General features: G+C 37.4%; 1 long non-coding RNA gene across 1 annotated transcript in view; it reads left to right on the top strand.

Moving 5' to 3' along the window:
- The window catches only part of LOC145665694 (uncharacterized), a 38,661-nt gene that overhangs the window by 219 nt on the left and 16,404 nt on the right, over nt 1-22,038 (top strand). The window lies entirely within an intron of this gene.

The following is a 22,038-nucleotide window of genomic DNA, read 5'->3' as shown; positions in this document are numbered from 1 at the left end:
TTATTTCCAATAACAACATTGCTCTTCAGAATATAACTTCAGAATTAGTTTTTTGGCTTTATAAGAAGTTGGTAATATACAATTGAAGTATATAAGTAGCTACATAGATAGAAGTTGGTAATATACAATTGAAGTATATAAGTAGCTACATAGATAAGTATATAAGTAGAGTGTAGCTACATAGATAAGGGAAGTAGGTACGTACTTCTCTCTATATTCTCCATTGAAATTCGTGTTTAAGTTCTTATTTTGCTTCCTATGCAATACCGTGGTTATGAAGGACAGAACTACTCTTTACGTGAACTTTAAACCACGACCGGGTTTGAATCAGGTGTAGTTTTCGGATGTACAAACCGCATGCAAAATCAATCAACCATTGCAATATAGGCTATCCCGCACTATACTACCTTACCTCCACGACTGATCAATTATAGGATCATGGATGAGACTCAAATTCTATTGACTGCACGAGCAACAGCGAATCCAGTTCGGGCAATGTCGAGAAAGAGTGGCGCTGTCCTCTCTGTTTCTCTTAACGTCACAAGTTGAAGAGGTAGTCTGCTGCTTGGTAGGCAAAAAGCATTAGGAGGGAAAAAATAAAAGAGAAACTTGAAGAATGTAATGTATATATTGAGTTAAATTAATAAACTACCATAACTTATTGCTCTGTTCTAAAACAAGAGAATACTGAAATATATTTACTTTTGCTCCTTATGTTTCACTCTAAATTTTCTTTACCTTTATGGAAATTCTTGTATGGCTGCCAACCCTGCACAGTCTTCTTTTTTTCTTCTGATTCGGTTTGTTTGTCCTTTAGACTAAAACAGACAAATAATTAAACAACGTGTTTCCTTTAGTAAAAGAATTGTTGGAAACGGAAGAATGTAGAAGGAAACGGGATAATTCACACACACACACACACACACACACACACACACACACACACACACACACACACACACACACACACACACACACACACACACACACACACACACACACACACACACACACACACACACACAAATAGGAACACAATGTCCACCATAAACTAACATGATCTGGTATGGATCCAGGAACTCCTCACATCTGTGGCTATCACTATTACTGAGCCTGCATCTACCTCAGAATTTGATGTATGTATACTCTTGGTCTCTGCTTGTTACGTATGACATAAAAGTATAGACACTTCCAAAAATCAGTGTGAAAAACTGAAGATACTCGACATGTGATGCTGGAGAAGAATCAACCCTATAAAGGAGTAGAAAAGAAAAGTAAGAGAAGTATTAAGCTAAGCAAACGAAATCCGATTCATCTTGGACCGCGATGAATAAAGGAAGATAGACAAATGATTTAGCATTTAACTAGTCACACAAAATAGGCTACCATATCACTGAAAGAAAATGTTCACGAAAGTATCTAACAAGAGAGGCAATAAGAGAACTTCACCGTGTGAGCAAAAGACCAACAGATGCAACAACAATCATTAAATTGACAGAAAATGTAATCATTTCATGTTACTCACCAGCCGACATATACGGAAAAAAGAATAAACGTGGGGAAAATGAAAATAAACGTTCTATCTTTTCATAGCATTCATTATCATGTAAACATAAATAGATGTATTGAATATTTGAAATTTATGTTTATCTCCGAAAGGAAGAAATAAATCAGAGTGCGTAATTCATTATGAATGTCTATGATACTGAGTTGATTTTGAGTTTAACGTCCCTTTCACCACCGAGGCTATATGAGACGGAACCTACTGATTAACGTGGAATTCGAACCACATGAGCTCCCGCCGGGAATCGAATCCGGGTCTCCCATGCCAAAGGCTTCTATGATATTGAAATGAAATATTTTAGTTTTACGTCCCACGCATATGCCGGCGACTAAAAGTTTAAGGAGACGGTGCTGACGAGAATGAATGAAATGGTGGAATGAATGAAGTAGGAGAAAACGGGAGAATCCCGAGAAAACCCACGAACAAGGGTTTACCCACCACAGAACCCATTTGGGGCGAGCTGGGATCGAACCAGGGACCCTACGCACCAGAGAATGTCTATGATATTCTGTGCGTAACGACCTACTGAAAACATTTGGTAAAATCAGCTGGTATATATTATTAGAACGAACTACATACTACTGTATATTTACTTTCCAACGAAGTTCTTTCATCCAACTTAACGTCCCGTGTTTGATCTTTTTTAAAAATGAATCATATGAAAATTCCTGTAGATATATACAGGATGGACCAATTATTTTGATACGTTAGCTGTTAAACTAACAGTGAAAGAAAACGCTGAAATTTTATATCATGCAAATGTCCGCAGAGAAACATTGCTTTACGTGTTCCACAAGTGTTGCGAAAGCAACATAAACATATTTGTTTAAAGCGGCACAAATTAACCAAATGTGAAACGAAAACTTATAATATCGCATTTATTATTCAGTGTTACAAATTAAGAATGCTATTGTATCAGAAACATTCGAACTTCATTAGCTTTACAACGCAATAACGTAAGTGAGATAAACAGACTAATATACATCGAAAGTACCTTAGTGTCCAATATTTTCATTATGATATGACGTATTTCGAAGAATTCGGAACAAGGGATTGAAAGTTTTCCTGGAAGAAAGAGCCTCAATAGATCTAAATATCATAGCTGTGTGACAGACGTTGGTGCGATTTTACTAGATATTGTAATATACCACGTACTTATGTTAATGAACACCCACCCAACATGTGATTGTGTTAACAAAATATTCTACACGTGCTCCTATTCATAAATTACGACCACGTGTACTTTACGATGGAGTACTAAGCCTTACATTGGAGTACTACAAGTTGCAGACGACGGTGACTACAGTTACACCACGGATCACATGACGAGGGAACAGCAGAACCACCGCCTCATCTGGAATGCTGTAAACTGTATAGATTCCACGGACAGTCATCAGTTTTGATTTGTCAAATCCCCTTTCTTGGCTTGCAGTGCAGCCCAGGATGTACCTCACTTAACTAAAAGCCTTAGCTTGCAGTGGAGCTAACGGTTCGTTCTCCTCCTGGCTTGCAGTGCAGCCTTGTAGAAGGCTATACCTCTCTTTCTGCTTGCAGTGAAGCAGCGAGAGATTCCTAATCACAATCCAGCTTGCAATGGAGCTTTGTCGGGATCTTTTACCCCTCTCTGCTTACAGTGGAGCAGCGAGTGTCCTACACCTCCTCACGTACTTCACTACTGAGAAATCCTTCCCAAGACCGTCAGGTCAAAGGGATACCTATTTTACCTTATATCAAAGAAATTACATTATTGTACTATTGTAGTAGAATACTGTTTATAGTAGATTTTTAAAGAATAAACGTTTAGTGGGAAACGATTCCGAACATATAATTTTACTCTACCAAGCTCTACCTACCTTTTCACTAGGAAAATTTTACAATATTAAAATTACTAATAAATTTAGCTCCAAACTTTTTGAGAACAAGTACGTACCTTAGACTAGAATCCAGACCTGATATACGTCCTCTAAGATAATTTCAACTTCAAAAAGTGCCTTTTATCAAATTTTGTTTCAAAAATTTGGGAAGATACTTTGAACCAGATGACACCGCTTAAGTACTCCTATGGACCACATAGGATTTCATCTAAGAAGTTTAAAATTATAAAGGTAACAAAGAAAGTTCTATAACTTTTTCACTCACCACCTTCGAATCGATATGTCACCTAAGACATACCTGGAAGATCAAAAATATTCCCCATCAACATCGACGACCTTTTGCCAACGTTCTGGATTCCATGGATTCCACCGCGGTAAAACTTGGTGGGCCGTGAAGTGGAGAGGGGTATCAAGTGCATTTTACAACTCTACTAGGGATTTGAATGGCGTCCTCTAAGGTGATTGTCCAAGGAATGGAACAGGTGACAATCAGACGGTGCAATGTTCGAGGAGTATGGCGGATGCAATAGTGTTTTCCATCCAGGGCGTAGAATGGTGTTCTGGGTCATCCTAGACACTTAGGGCTTAGCGTTGTCTTGTAACAGGAGAACCCCTTTGTGATTCAGAAGTGCTGGCTCCAGAGTTTTGGCTTTTTCTTGATCACGGCTCAACTGCTGACAGTACACAGTTGTACTGATGCTCTGACCAGCTGGCAGCAGTTCCCGATTCACGTTGCCGCGAGCAGTCCACCACACACACAAGAGGACCTTCTTCTGATGCAGTGCTGCTTTCGGCTGTTTTGAAACCAGTTCATGGGATGCTACCTAGCGATGACGGCACCGTGGAACTTCATACAGGACCCACTTCTCACCACATGTCACCACCCTGTCCAGAAATGGCTCCTTCCTCAGACGAGACAGCAAAGAAACACAGGTGTCTGCTCGTGTTGCCTTCTGGCTCGGAGTCAAATCATGTGAGACCAATCGACCCATCTTGTAGTGCTTCCCAAGATGATGGAGATGCTGCCGAATGTTATCTCCACTCACACTACATTGTAGTCGCAGCTCCTCACATGTCTGGCCAATGTTCACCTCAACTGCTGCCTGAAAATATTCATTTTGTACAATGTGTTGATCTTCTGGCGCATGATGAATCTTCGAGTGTTTCGTCGCCGTCGTTAAACTTGTTAAACCACCACTGCACTGCCCATGTAGTCATGGCACCCTCACCAAAGGCTTGGTATATCTTCCGCCCCGCTGCAGCGGCGTTTGATCCCAGTTTGAACTCGTACAGCGTACACGCCTTTATAACGCTCTGTGGATGTCCCCATGTTCACTCTGTCCTTACGCAAGTTCACTGTGTACTAACTGAAGTGCCACAATCAGATAGCATGTTGGATATACCAACACCAACATTGACCTTCGCCTTATCTCCATTCACATTCAACTCACTCTGTGAGGGCCAATTGAACACAGACCTCCACAGAAAAGAGCAGAACTGTTTTGGTTACCTTTATAATAAAAGCACATCCTAAATTCATATTTTCCGACTTTGGTCCTAAATTTTTGTGAAGTGGTATCTTGGACTACGTATCATCTTCAAATGCGTATCTAGTCCTATCTACCAGGGATCTAACATTCAATCTATCCTAAGCTATAATACAGTTCCCAATTAATGAGTGAATCATAACATATACCTTCGAAGTATTTTTGTCCCTTGAAAATAAAGAAAGATGAGCCATTCAAGTCACCGAAATGTATATTACACTTTATGAGTAATATATCTAGTGACAATTTATTGTAATATGTTGTTGATCAGCTTTATCATCGTTTCAGTGATGCCTTTGCTATTCACCTTTCAAAATGAAATGAAATGCAATCTTTGAGTTTTACGTCCCACGGTTATACCGGTTAGGCTAAAGGAGACGGGGATGATGAGTAATGAATGAAATGGTGGAATGAAGAAAGCGGGAGGAAACGGGGGAACCCCGAGAAAACCCACGCACACGGTGTTTGTCCACCACAAAGTTCACTTGGCGGGGGCTGGGATCAAACCCGAGACCCCAAGCACCAGAGGTGAACGCTCTATCACTGAGCCACCGCGGCCTCCCTCACCTTTCAAAAGCCCAGCTTGAGAGTCCTGCAAGATATTGTATATTATGTTGTATAAGTTGTGTTAATTGTTTTAATATTTAAATGTTTTTTTTTCTGTTTTGAATAACAAGAGCAATTTAGATATTCAGAAAATATATTAATGAGCTTCAAACAGTGGTGGGCAGGCCAGGACTCTTTTGTTAGGGGGCCTTGGTGTGTTGCGTCTCTTGCGCCACTGATTGTTACGGCCCTGAACTTTCTTACTTTTACTTGTTACTACTAACTTTCGGACATTCAGAATGAATGATAGAAAGGATGAAAGGAAATATAAACAGAGAACATTTATTTATTTTCTTGCAGCATGTTCTCAACACTGGAAATCAAACGCATGTCCGTGTACACAAAAGGCTAGCGTGTTAGCTACTAGAGCGGGGAAGAATGCGATTTTGGTGTATGTTTTAGAAATCCAAATGCGTTTACGCATATCATGTGCAGAAAACGTTAAATTCTGTTCGGGCAAAGCGAATATATTGAATTGTAATTTTGTGTCACGACATCAGTATACCAGTGAGTGTACAATAACTACATAGATATTTTCTAGAACTTACTTTTATATCCGTGTAACCTAGTTCGCGTGAAAATGTATAGAATGGGATAATCGAATGTTAACTTAAATTACAGCTTACATTAAAAAAATAATTTTGCCATATTTTACATACAGAAAAGAATGATCTTACAAGCAGTGGCGTAGATAGGATTGCTCTTGGGGGGCAGTAAAAGGGTCATTAAATTTTGAGCAGTCATTCGCGTTTAATACGTTTTCCTAAATAAAAAAAAAAAAAACTGATAGGGTATATACATGCTAGTAATAAATTGAACGACCGTGGTTCAAATGGTACGCCATTAACTTAGCATTAGGGTTTTCGTGTAAAAAGACGGGATTCTATTATATACCTAGGTAGATCTAGATTGGGTGTACTAAAACTCCCGCCCATGCTGAACGGAGGGTGATACTAGAGGTAAAACAAAGAAACAAACAAAAATGTGACGAGGCCTTGTTTCGGCGATAGACCGTGAAAATATGACAACGTGGCTAGATTTCACGGCAGATGGCAAAACACGTGTCTAATAGCAAGGAATTGCCATTGCTAGGCGCGGAGAAGGAATTAATACGTACGTGACTATCAACCAGACGATCCGTGTTCAAACCGAACTATACATGTTTCTGGACACTTTCCTGACAGTATTCCGACAGTGTCTTTTCATGCAAGTACACTCTTACATATCGTATTGTACATACTTTGTAGCATATACAGTAACTATGCTCTAACGCATCAACCTAGGGATTCAAACCAGGGCTCACACACGATGGAAGGGAGAATTTCATGCAATGAACGTGCGTATCATGTATATGTACGTAGCTTGCTTGTGTATTCTAGAACATTGCTACCGTAATGCCGAGTTTGTAGCATAAATTAAACACATTCACACATGCAAGTGTCCTACTTCTGTTTATTCAAATGAAGAAATGGGACTGGACTAAAAGTATTTGGTGCTATTTCTAAAGTTGAGAGCTAAAGTTTTTGTACGTCCCATGTTTCTTGTCCCATCTATTCTAGCTAGTGTCCCATGTTTTTTGAATCTTTTCTTGAACGAAAAATCTTTTCAGTTTGATGTCCCGCGATTATACTCTTTAGGCTAAAGGAGACGGATAATTAAGGCACGTGAATGATGAAGGAATATTTGGTGGAATATGAATGTGGGAGGAAACGGGAGTACCACGAGTAAATTCACGGACACGATATTATCCACTACAACTTATTTCTCCAGGGATCGAACCAGGGACAGCATGCACCAGAGGCAAGCAATCTACCACTGAACCACCCACCGTGGGCCCCCTGCTTTAGTTGATAACGCAAACGTCACTTCAACATTAATTCACGGTGAATGCGTTTAACCATAGATCTTATTCCTAATTTCGTATAATAGTTAATGTTCTCTTGTTAAATTTATTTTATAAAATAATTGTTTACGAATTGAAAAATTTTTACACATTACAGTACAACCCCGCAAATCCGAACTAATTGGGGCTGAAGCCTGTTCGGATTTCGGGGGGTTCGGATTACCCGGGAAATAATATTACGTACTTATTTCGTCACTGAATTTCTAATCTTCGACAGATAAAGATAACTGACTTCAAGTGAAAAATCAGTGTTTGTTTAATCTTGTGTTGTAATTTTTCGTGTGAATCGTAATCCAGTTAACCTAAAATGATTTCATTGTTTTGGCCTTTTTGAAATACGTAAGTAGACGCAAACTATTTCCTATTTTATCTAAACTTAACTGTATTTTATAACGTCTAAGACTGAATAAGCATTAAGTCTAAACATGTTAAAACCTTAAAAAAAAAAAAAAAAACTAAATTTGTGTGATTAAATCTTTTTTTTTTTTTCATTTTCTAGCTGTATTTAACTTTTTCCCTGAGAACGTGTTCGGATTTGCCGGGTTTTCGGATTTCCGGGGTTCGGATTTGAGGGGTTGTACTGTATTTACATTTTACTTTTGTATTAAAAATCTCGTCTGTTGCAACCTCTTTCCACCCACCTCCCCTGTGAGCTTACATAATTTATTTTCTAAGAATATTTTACAAGACTTCACGGAAAAGTTTTGCAAAAGGGTTAATAAGAAAAGGATGAAAGAATACTTGTGGAAGGCAATAGTTATTATTTATTTGTTAAAGATTCCACACGAAGATCTCGAATCAGTGCTGAACTACTCTGCCACCTATTGAAATAATCTTTAAATAACTGGCGTTGCCTACAGATATACGCAATCTAAACTTAATATAGTAGTAATTCTTAATTTTAGAGCAAAACGATAAAGTGGAGAGACAATTATATGACAATATTGTATTGTCATTGAGTTTATGTTTTTTTTTTTACAAAACTTTAGTTAAGTTAAGAGACGAGTGCTCGAAAATTAAGTAACACGATTTGTCTTTTAACAAATAAACAGGTACTTCACTTACCAATTTAAAATGACCGAAAAAAATTACCGAATTAATATGGCATTGAATCACATTTCGCTCTTACAGCAGCTCTCATGCGATGTAAAATGGAGCTATAGATATTGTAAAAAGTACTATTTAGCGCACAGTGCTTCACCTAGTTCCGTGGGATATATTTTAATGACGCTCGACCCTAGACATACGACCTAAATACACGGTTCTGATCAAGGGCGCCCATGTTGTAGTTTCCAAGGGTGGGCAAGTATAAGCGACGTTTCAAATATAGTTTCAAATTTTGCTGTAACTAATGTAAAAATTCTATTGGGTTTTCAATATTCCCAACTACAATTTTCTCTTAGGGGAGCGATCGCCCCACCTTGCCCCCCTGATGAACGCCCTTGGCCCTGATTGGTTGAAGTTATCCGTATTTCGATACGTAGCATAGATATAGCACAAACCAAATTAGAGCTGCTATCGGTTCCTGTGCCCGAGCGTGCTAGAAGACGCAGTAGTAACGAAAATTGTTTTTCACGTGGATTCAAACCCGGGCCAAAGACAGTTTTTTAAAACTTTTGTTTTAATTTTCATAATACTAGTACCATTAAAATAAGATAATAATACTCATTTACCCTTGTGCACATAATGCATAAAAAGTGATTTATTTACGTTACGAAACATTGCTGAGCGAGCTTTAGCGAGTGAATGGGATTAGAAGCTCCACAGGCTCATTTTGCTCCACCTTGACCCTCATGATAATACGACGTAACATTACGTCACACTCGGGTGGTGCAATTTCGATGTAAATCTACCCTTACCCGCTTACTTAAAAATAGTTGGCTAGGGTAGCGCGTGAAAAAATGCAATTCCATAATAGAGGATTACGACGCAAATAACCGCCGGATTCTTGTCTCAGAAACGAACCATAGACGTCCAATTACGTTTAGGTTCGAGAACTGGGTGAGCCCGAACATTCTTTCATATATCATGATGTTCCTTAAATCACAAACCTTAACAGCTCCAGCTGTATGAATGGGAAATTATCACCCCGGAATATAGTGTAATTACCCGGAAATAACATCTGGATTATATGATGCACATCGTCCCCTAAAATAGCGACATAATCATGGACAGTAACGTAGCCCGTAACCGTCAGTACGAAATCCACTGAAAACCAGGATATTGGTGCCCACAGCATTACAGTGGTGCCACCACGTTTCACGATTATGCGGAGACATAAAACCTGCCCGTGGTTTAAAATATGCTGAATGATAATTCATTCGACCATATCACACGTTCCCACTCGTCAACAACACAATTGACATTTTCGTCAACGACATAACCGAGTGCCACTATCACCGTCTGCTCAATTCATCACACATCGTGCTTCCTATTTCCCTAACATATTACTACAACAGCCGGCCTTGTGGTCGCCGTCTGACCGTTGCCAACCCAAATATGTGACTTCAATTTCCGGTGTTTCTATTATTGCGAGACCAGCTATACATAATCTATAAAAATACTGTAGAAACCAAGGGTCTTATAAAATAGAGGATTTGCCCTTACAACAAAATCTTGAAGCCATACGTCACAGTTTCGCCACCCCTACTCTGCCCACTCCGCCCAATAGGATCGCAATGTTTTGAGCCAACAATCATGGCAGAAACGAAAGTAGCCAATCAGTCGATGGCAGAAACGAGAGTAGCCAATCAGACGTGTCGATGCTCGGTTGTTTTTTGGCTTCATCTATTTAATAGGATGAAGATACATATGGGCAGATCCTCTATTTATAACATCCTTGATAGAAACTATGTACAGAGAATGGGACACAAAATTAGAAATTGACAAATATCTTCCTTTAAGTACCAGTAATTTGAATCTTGGGCAATTGTTGTACTGTGAGTAATACATTAGATTATCTAGTAAAATAGCAACAATGAGTATTTTCTAGTCATTAAAAAGAATGCACTGTTGCTATGTTATACTAGTCATTCGTATACGCATTCTTGAACTAGTTGAAATACCTAAAATAAAATAATGACTATTGTCATATTTGTGAATTAAACATTGATCCAAAAATATACCGGCTTTGAGAAAGAAAATAATACATTCGACAGAAAAAAAATACCAATTCACTGCAATATTGCAATATTGATGCCGTTGTTACATACATCAACACTTTTGTCATTTGGGGTCTACTATGATATATTAAATACCAGGCAATGATTGGATTAGAATTCCTTTCACTGGATTCAGCATTTATTTGGAATATTCTGCAAATGCAGTGGTCGGAGGTGAACCTAAAATAATACAGATACAAATATTAAAATAAAAATTAAACCTGATGCTACCATGAAGAAGATAAATGAAGGATGATACCAAGTATGATTTTGCAACTACGGATGCTTAGACTGTGAAATTTTCGAGGATTTGAGTCGAAATCAGAAACGTGAAGCTCATTTATAGTAACCTGGCCTATACTCATGGTTTTTCAACTTGTTATCTACATATTAAGGTAAGTTGAATAAATGTTTATTTTTAAGTTACTAAGTGGAATATCTAAAATTAATATCTCGTTCCTTTCAGAATTAAGATCTAGAAAAATTCATATACCTAGTTTTTTTGTTATCAAAGGCAAGGTCGTAATTTGTGGGAGGGGGCGTGATGGGCAACTGCCCCCCAGGGAAGCTCCCTGCCGTTCTAGTGGGGCCTACTTTAAGACAAAATTTTGCTTACTTCATATATGATACGAACATGAAATTATAAATGAATCATGGAATAAGTTCACTAAATTACATAAACAAAACACCACATAAAAGGTAAATAAAACAAAAATGAGTCATGGGCCCATTTCAGTAAAATATGTCTACTCTAAGGGGCTCTGGAAATAATATTTATTCGTATGGCTTCGAGCTTTGTCAATACTGTCCACTTAATTAATTTGTCATGCACGAAACGGGCCCTGGGGTGTAACTAAAGGCCCCGCAGACCTTGCCATACGGAAGAACCCACAGGATCCGGGAGGCTCATAAAGAGTAAGAGAAAGGATGGAAAGAGTGGGCCCAAGAATTAGTACAACTTTTCTAGGGGGCCCAAATACGCGTATTAATGCTTGCCTCCCCAGAAAAGAATCTGAGTTACGGCGCTGATCAAAGGGGATATAGTTACAAATGTATATCCCTGATCCATTTCCAACACCACAATTGAGGCTTCTCCATAATTAAGAATATTAAACAATAATATGAGTTATTATTGTTTCAAACGACATTTGATCCTCTTTTCAAATATTCTTAGATTTTATTGAGAACTTTTGGAAGGCCAAGTTCAATCTTTCCAGAAATTCGATATCTATTTCTCAACATTATCTCAACTATAAGGTAATGGTTTATGTAAGATTATCAGTCAATCAAAGCTAATTTTTAGAACAGAAGAGAAACTTTTATCAGTCTTTAACTGAATTGCTTTTTAAAATCATCAAAAGGTGTTTCAAAAACAAAGGCGAATTTCTCTCTAAAATCTGAGTGTTTTGTGTAGCTAATTATTTTTTTTGTACATCACAGATAATAAGGAGAGGAAAGTCTGATGGTAATTACAGATTTTTACATCAATCTGTCTGGTACCTAGAAATGTGGTTGCAGTATCGGTCTCATATGGTTCAGTGAGGAGTATCACATACTCCGTGACCAAATTGGCTTCCGGAAAGTGTGTGCGTGTTCTATGCCAAAATATCTGAGTAAGGACCAAACATATCTTTGAATGGGCATTTTCCTGATCCACCTCACACGATATACGCACTAAAGAAATTAAGTCTTTCATCACATCATAACGGGCGATGAAATTCCAATATCCCTACGGAAACCTGGATTAAAAGCCTAAAGTATGACATGGAAACGTTCGTCGTTACCACTGGCCATGAAATTCAAGGCCACAACATCTACCAAGAAAACAATGGCTAATGAGTTTTGGAACCGTCTGTAAGTTATTAACATTGAATTTCTGGGAAAGGTATGGGCATTACTGCGGACATATACCGGTACTGCCAAAACGTGGACAGACTGAAAGCAGCTAGGAAATTCTTATTCATTCTCCGTATAGCCCTGATTTAACCTCTTCCGGCTAACGTTTATTTTGACCTCTAAAGAAAGGCCTCCATGGGCTGAGTTTCGATACACTGAAAACGGTACAACAGTTACCTAGTTAGGAAACTTGGAGTAACATTTCTTAGCAAAGGGCATGGACGATTTGGTGTCACGTTGGAATGCATTTTTGACCTCAATGGTTTCTGTGGTTAACATGGTACAATTTCAGATATGTCTCTCCACGTTTTTCATTAAATAAAGAAATTCATCTTATGATTGTTACACCTTTGTACATCATATTTCGTAGCTTACAGTAGTAGCACAGTGTTTCCAATTGATGCGATAGACTGTGTACAGTAAAACCTCTCAACTTGGCCACCTGCTCATATTGACCTGTTTCGTCTTGAACCTGCATTTTCCAATAAAGACATTCGTTTTTTATTACTCTGTAAGTTGTTCACCTGTCTATCTTGGAAGTTGGCCACATTGAATCAATGTTTACCCTATGATGATAAAGATAAATTTACCTGTGTATCTTGGCCACGCAAAATACCGTTTTTTCTCTTAACTCTTTCGTATTCCCTTATGAGAGACAGAAGTTCTGTGACTGAAGACAAAGAAGCATGGATTCCCACTATCAGGCAAGAGCACTATCCTGATAAAGGGGTGGAGAAGGAAGATATGAATAAGAAAAAGCACGTATAGGAATTGAGGAAATGGTTGTACGTATTTGTTGACCCTGTCTGTTTTGGTAAAACCATTAGCTATATCGGCTCCTTTCATCAGTGGAGAGCTTTAGTAATTCCGGAAAATTCTCGCTATAGCTAACCATCTCAATTGTCAACTATTGGCACTTGACGGCTTGTCGGAAGACAGCGGAGGTTTTGAGATATAAATTCCCTCAAGTTTTTTCTCAAAATATCTTTTATTCCGAGAGAAACACTTGTAGCTCATTAACAAGAGGTAGCAAAATTAGAATGTGCATATATGCCAAAAAGAATAAAGGAAAACTTTTTTATACATGTATATTAAACATACTATAGTAACTTTTTCTAGTACTGTATATTGTTATGATTACTCTAAATACATTATTTAAAAGTAGCTGTCATGTCATTGCTTATTAAAATTTTACAATCAAGTAATACTAAAAATACTATTCTAAAAATATACCAATCACACTTATTTTCTGTAACTTGGCCACCTAAGTTGGCTAATTTTAAATGGAACCGATAATGGGCAACATATACAGATTTCACTGTATGAATATTCTCGTCTTAGACTTATACAATCTACCTTCATACTTAAGGCTACCAGACGTTCCAATGGAGTCGGGACAGTGTTTTCTTTCTGACTTTCTTCAAACTGAAGACGGCACACACAAATGAAGCTACTTTTCATTAATAGTTATATTATTTCAAACAGTAATTGTTATGTGTTTATTTATTTTTCAAAACTTAAAATGTCCATTGCTCACACGCATAATTTAATGGATAAAATAGATTGCCATGTATTCTTTACTTCTTATCACTCAGCAGGAAAGTTTCACAGAAATGTACCCATTTCGTGCCCTGAAAATATGCTAGGCTTATCCATACTTAAATTACAAAAAACAAAGACTCACGCCCAGGCCCGTGCTGGCCCACCGGGACACCGGGACGTGTCCCGGTGCGCCCTCCGAAACATCACAGTATAAATAAAGGTACAAGTTTTCAGTAATAAATTTTAACAGTTTTATTGGTAAAGAACCCGTGAAAGGTGCAGTGCGTCCTTTACATTAGACGCCCTTGCGAAACTCCATCAAAGATGAACGATTTTATTCACTCTTCCGTACACCACCGTCCTTTACAATGAATACATATAGTTACTGTTGGTAAAACACCCGTGAAAGGTATAGTGCGCCCTTTACATAAGGCGCCCTACGAAACATCACATTATAGATACGTGGTTTTAGTTATCCTGTATACTAGATTTGTATAATAAATTCAAATAGTGACTTAATAAAGAACCTGTGAAGGATACAAGGCGCCCTTTACGTAAGATGCCCTGCGAAATATCACATTGTATATTTTTTTAAAATTTTATTCATCTGTATTTCAGTTTTGTATTATAAATTCATACAGTTACTATTGGCACAGAACAGGTAAACAGTATAATCACTTACAGAAATATTATAAAGTTATGTAGCTGTAAAACAAAACAATGTGATACATCAAGAATAGTTCGGATAGTCAAACTACGATGCATTCATGAAATACTACATTGACACTAGTTTCTAATTTACGATTTTTACGCAGCGAAACTTTCACAGTCTTATTACGCATCCATATATCCAAGCACATTGATTGTTCCTGTGTGTTTTAAAGGAGTATTCGGATAATTACTACCTATTGTATTTCTAAAATATAGCTATATTAATTTCTGTGAAATGTGGTCTTTCTGTCACCACGACATGGCGCGTCCTCAGCTTGTGGATCGAGGAGAAGGTCTAGATTTAGAGGTTAGCTGCGAATATACTGAATAAGCAGTAGCGAACAAGCGGCAAGGGGTGATCCTCCAGCTTGGGGATTTGATGTGGGGCTAACAACCTCATACTGTAAAAGAAGAGTTGTTCAGATATATTGGCAGAATCCTCGGATTAGAACTGATAACTTGGCACGAACTCAGCAAAGTAAAATCGACATGAGATTTGGAACATGGAATATAAGAAGTCTCTTTAGGGCAGGCGCGTTAAAAATTGTAACGAATGAGTTTAGAAATAGAGGATGGACCTAGTGGGATATTAGGATGTTAGATGAGATAGTTGTTTTACGGGGAACGAATTAAAAATTACCAACTAGGAACAGGGCTTTCCGTTCACAAACGAATAATATCAGCAATTACATGGGTTGAATTTGTTAATGACAGATTTTCTTTTAATTCTCTTAAGGGTTGGTAGTGTAATATTATTGTTTTAAATGCACGTGCCCCAATAGAAAATAAGGATGACGATTTTCTAAAAAAAAGTTTTTATGAAAGAATAGAACGCGTATTTGATCATCTCCCCCATTACCATATGAAAATTTTGTTAGGCGGTTCCAATGCGAAGGTAGAACGAACGGTATTTTCAAACCGATCATAGGGAATAAATTTCTACATAAGGAAGGTTGTGACAACGGCATTAGACTCGTGAACTTTGCAACATCCAGAAACCTTATCGTGAAGATTACAAAATTCCCACATCGTGACATTCATAAATATACTTGGGCTTCATCAGATGAAAAAACACATAATCAAACTGATCACGTTTTAGTAGACAGGAGAAAACAGTCTAGTACAACTGATGTTCGGTCGTTCAGAGGAGCTGATTCTGATACTGATTACCACCTGGTAGCAGCGTTAATAAGAGAGAGACTATCGTTGAATAAAGGAAATATTCAATATCTGAGAACGGAGAGGTTTAATTTAAAGATGTTAGAGGAGAGCCAGATTGAAGTGTCGAATACAGTCTCGGTTTTAGAAGGTTCGGAGTGCACTAGTGTTCAGGATTCTTGGTTGAAATTAGAGATAACATTAAAATTTCAGCAAAAGAAATATTGGGGAACGCAGAAATACATAGGAACATACCATGGTTCAAGCAGGAATGCACTAAAGTAGTAGAGAAGAGAAAATAGAAGAAACAACTTTGGCTACAAACTCCGATCAAAATAACTACATAAAATTTCATTGTCATCTGGCGGAAAACTTCCAAAACTTTTAGAACAAAGAAACGCGATTTTTGAACGCTAAAATTAATTGACTTAAAGATAATAGTAAAAACAAAAACATTCGGGACATGTATAAATGCATCAACGAACTTAAGAAAGGGTATCAACCTCGTGCTTATATATTAAAGAAAACCAACGGAACAGTTCTTACTGATCAGAATAACATCTTGAATAGATGGAAAGATTTCTTTGACGATTTGCTTAACACATAGCCAGAGACTAATGTTCGTGGAGAAAGTGAAATGCATACAGCATAACCGTATATTCCAGAACCTAACCAGACGGAAATAGAAATCGCTATTAAAAATTAAAGAAACACACATCTCCGGGTGTAGACGAAATCCTGTCTGACTTAATCTTAGCTGGAAGGGAAAATTGTAGAGCAAGATATACCAACTCATTCTTCTTATCTGAAACAAGGAGGAATTACCACAAAAGTGAAAAGAATCAATCATTGTTCCAGTTCAGAAGAAAAGCAACAAAACTGATCGTAATAATTATTGAAACATTTCTCTCCTGTCAATATCCAATAAATTATCTTAAACATTCTATTAGCAAGATTGACTCCATACGCAGATGAACTTATTGGAGATTATCAGAGCGAATTTAGGTAAAACCGATCAACTATCGACCAGATATTTACCATTTGACTAATACTTGAAAAGAAATGGGAATACAATATCCTGGCACATCAATTATTGACTTTAGACTCGGATAGGAGGGAAACATTTACATGTTTACATAATTTGGAATACCGAAAAAGGTAAATTAATTAAGATATGTTTAAATGAATCCCAAAATAAGATTCGAGTAGAGAAATTCTTGTTCACGAGCTTCCATCTTGAGAATGGCCTGAAACAAGGAGATGCGTTGTCGCCATAGGCGCCGACTTTGGGGGGGGGGCAGGGCACTTTTGGCCCCCCCAATATTTAAAGTTGGGGTCCTCGCCCCCCATTATAATTCAGTTGAGGAAGAATTACCAAAGAGGAGCAAGAATTTCTGTCGTAAATTACGTCGTGCCTTTATAGGAACAGCCTTCTTATTCGATAAAAAGCACCGTTTTCAAATCGGCGTTTAACCTTTTTAGGATTTCCACTTTTTGAGGTAAATTTTAGACTTTCACTCAAACAGCTACTGCTTCCTTACTATTTATCGTAGGATCGTGGTTCATATCTCGTTTTTCTCAGGATAGATCATACTTTCCAACGGTACCACTATCTTGTCCGTATTATATACCAAAAATAAAAAAAATTGATAAAACATGAGATTTTTTGAAAAAAAAATCGAAAATTTTGTGCCCCTCTGGCCCGGGCCTGAGTTCACGTAGGGATCTGAATCTTTTAAAAAAATCTTGTTATATACAGAATACGTGCGCAAAATTTTGTTCTTGTATATTGAAAACTGAGGTCGGGAGAAATTTTTGAAAGTCTGAAGATGACCCATCTTTTCATATATGTATATAAATAGAGGAAGTTCGAATATTATGGAATACCTCATTAGCTCGCCTGTGATGTGTTGCTTCTAAGTGGAAAGGAAAGAAACTACTACCTCACGTCCCCATGATGCTCTACAGTCAGACTCCATGTGATTGTGACATTCGTTGTGTTGGTAGACGTGAAAATCTGATTTCTTATTCAGGAATACTTTTACAGGTAAGTGGTTTACAACCTATAGTTTCATATTGAAATGTAATAGAACAACAATTCTTTGTTTACTATCACCTTGGATATACAGAGTGGTAGTTTGATAAGGGTCATTATCCTATACGCCTTCGAATGCGTTTAACATCTCTTTCGTTTCCAATCTGGCGTGGAGGGCAATATGGAATACCCGCAAGAAAAGCATGGTATTCCGTATTCCGTATGGTATTCCGATTACGAAAATATCTATCGGTATTGGGCAATTAAATGTACATTTATGATGACAACAATGCTAAGTGTATTTTTTATTACAGCAAATTTTCTGATGATACGAGGGGTGAGCTTGGATCCAGCGTTCATCATGTTTAATGTGAGCACACAATGACTGTGCCAATCCTGAAGCAGAGTATTATATTTATAACTTTTGCAAGTAATCACAATCAGTTATGGCTTGGCATTCAGAATTTTCATATATTGTCACTATATTCATTGTATGTTCAACAGAAAACTTTTTTCTTTTCTATATAGCATTTGTATTCGATATTACCCGACTATTTCATATTACCCTCCAAAGTGGTTTCTTTACAAATTATAAATTTGACCCACCCCTGTAATGAAAGTTCTTTATCAAGATATACATAAATAAAGCCAAATATGTAAGGCGTATACTTGTTTTCCTTTTTGTTTCAATGTGCAATTATTAACTGAGTTACAAGCGAAACAAAAATGGTATTCCATAATATCCGAACCTCCTCTATATATACCTAGGTATAAAAAAAAATAAAAATGTACTGCGTAATTTCTATTTAGCCTAGAGTCATGGTTCAAACGCCATTTTCTTCAGTATAATAAGCCCTTTCCAACGGTATCACTCACATGTCCGTATCATACACCTAAACCAGTTAATTAGGGATAACTCGGAAGTATTTTTGCAAATCCAACCAAAATATTTTGCCCCTCTGGCCTAGGCCTGGGTTAACGTAGGGATCTGATTTTTTTCCCAAAAATACATTGTTATGTACATAATACGTGTGCAAAATTCCAATCTTGTATCTTAAAAATAAAGGGCAGAAAAATTGTTGAAAGTCTGAATTTAGGCTCTCTCTTTATACACACACATACGTATATACTTATAAAAATTTACTGCGTCATTACTATTTAGGCTAGAGTCATGGCTTAAACGTTATTTTCTTTAGTATAACAAGCCCTTTCCAACGGCGCCACACACATGTACGTATCGTATTCCTGAACCGGAAAAATCGGGAAAACTGATTTTTTTTCTAAAAAAAAATCAGCCCCTCGGAACATTTGTGGCCCTCGTGCCCGGACTCGGCTTCACGTAGAGATCTCAGAAAAAATTGAGAAATATCCAAAGGTATATACAATTCTAATGTGATATCGTGAAAACTACAGGCGTGAAAAAATTTTTGAAATTTGCCTTAGAAAAAGTAAAAAGTCACGCCCTTCCGCACCCACTTGGCGCAGCCAAGATGACCATCTGGTTGAAAAACGCTTCTGGGGTGTTCTTTGGTCCATCCTTGACTTGACTAATAAAACCCGACTTAAGTACCTGTTATAGAACCTAAATGAGAGGTCAAAAACCATAGTACGCCATGGTAACAAAAGTTACCAAAAATCCTAAAAGAGTTAATAGAGCACTGAAGCTTCAACCAACACTATGGTAATACTGATATGAGAAGTGAAGATCAATGTGGTGCAGTGAAGTTCCCAGAATTTGAACTTGAATTTGTTTTAATGCGTTCACACAAATTTGACTCAGGTCATGAATTTAGCAGTGAAGCGGATGCAGAAGACCGAGATCTGGAGGGAAGGGGCCCTTTATCCAGCAGTTGGTAGAAAACGGCTGAATATGATTATATATTTATTCATTGTTTTGGCCCCCCAATATTTTCATCAAGTCGGCGCCTATGGTTGTCGCCATTATTATTTAACTTTGTTCTGGAGAACACTCTATAGAAAATCAAAGACAGCAATCAGGTCCTACAGCGGAATTGTATTTACGAGGTTATGGTGTATGCTGATGATGTAAATTTAATAGGGAATGAGAACAATAGAAAGGAATGCAGAAATCTTAATTAACGCTTCTAGGGATATGGGCTTAGAAGTAAATGCAGAGAAAACTAAATACATGGAAATTTGTCGTAATCGTAATACTGCATTATATGGATGCGTTAAAATACCAAATAATATTTACTTTCGACAAAGTGGATACTTTCAAATATCTAGGATCATTATTAACAGACCAAAACTATAATGACTACGAAATTTGATGTCAACTGAATGCAGGGATATTGTATTATTATTCAGTTAAAAATATTTTGTTGTCGCGAATTCTGTTCAGGAATTCTGTTCTGCAGCTTAAAATATAAAACGATAATCATACCTGTTCTGCTGTATAGTTGCGAAATATGGTCACTGCCTCTAAGGGAAAATAACAGACTGAACGTACTTGGAAACAAGATTCTTGGAAATATTCGGACTCCAAGAGGAACGAGAATGGGGAATGGCGGAAACTTCATAACGAGGAAGTGCATAATTTATACGTTCACCAAACATTGTTAGGGTTATCAAGTCTAGGAGGCTTAGGTGAGCAGGTCATATAGTTAGAATGGAAGAAATTAGAAAAGCTTTCAAAGTTCTAACTGGAAATTCAAATAGGAAAACAACCATTAGGAAGACCGGGCTCAGATGTGAGGACAATATTAAAGTGGTTCTCGCAGAGATTGGAATATAAAGTAGAAACTGGGTCCAGTTGACTAAGGACAGAAATCAATGCAGCTTTTGTAAACGCCGCACTGAACCTCCTGTGTCCATAGGCCGTAGAGCTGTATTAAGTTTTTGATATATTTAGCTTCTTTTTATTTGACAATGTTATTAAGGAACTAAAAAGTTTTTCTCTAGTAAAGAGGATTTCGATTCGAGGTTTCTACAAATTAGCTATTTACGTTAATACTAAAACAAATTTGGTGGTGATTTTGATATAAAATGGCACCCATACTTTCTTTCAAAGTATATATATATATATATATATATATATATATATATATATATATATATATATATATATATATATATATATATATTCCCGTTTGATGGGCGCCCTTTTAGTAGACTTGTCCACCGCCCTCATGAGTATCCCAGCACGGGCCTGCTCACGCCCCTTTGGAAACGACAGTATAAAATTTGTAGTATTTGTGACAATGCTATCATGCGTAGTACACATTGAGGATTTAACTGAAAATCAGACATGTATGTAGATTTAACCGAAATAAATTCCTGCGTAAGTGCTTTTGAAAGCCTTTGGAAAAGAGATATGTGGCTGACGACCATTATTATGTTTAGACCTTCAGGAAGTAACTATCACTGGATTGGATTGATAAAGATATGTTTTGTAGTGACCAACTTGTATCTGATAAGAGAAAGTTTTAGGTGTATTAAGTCACACAGTTAGCAAATCATGTGCTACCTTGATCTACTGGTCATCCTATTATGATGCATGAAGAATAATTTGTTCAGACTGGGAAAGATTTCTGTTTTATTAAATATTAAGCGACTTTGTCTTAATAGTTAAAAACATTAAGTGTTGGGATGTTTGATTGAAACGTCCAACTGACACATGCTACTTTCAAAGGAAAGAACTAAAGGAAACCACAATACCTAGTTAGCCGAAGCAGTCCTCGGCTGCGACTACACGCTTTGACCATTGCTCAGCCAACATGTGACGAAAGAATTCTGGAGTAGTCTATCGTGTACTGATCATCAGAGAAGTTCTTCCTTGCCAAGAAGTGATTATGTTGCCGGAGGAAGAAGAGTCAATGGTACAGCGGGGGACACTTCTAAATGGTACACCTTACCCGTAAATCTCCGTATGGCTGTACCATTTAGAAGTGTCCCCCGCTGTACGAACATCTGAAGAATACGGAAGATAGGAGAAAGTTACTGCAAAACTGCCAGTCGTGGGTAGGCAGGCCTTCCCTTCGACATGTTGGCATGAATTGTTGTATAACATTAGTAAACCAT

This window comes from Thermobia domestica, chromosome 12 (assembly GCF_964235325.1).
Source record: "Thermobia domestica chromosome 12, izTheDome1.hap1.1, whole genome shotgun sequence".
NCBI lineage: Eukaryota > Metazoa > Arthropoda > Insecta > Zygentoma > Lepismatidae > Thermobia > Thermobia domestica.
This window is presented reverse-complemented; position numbering and strand designations above follow the sequence as displayed.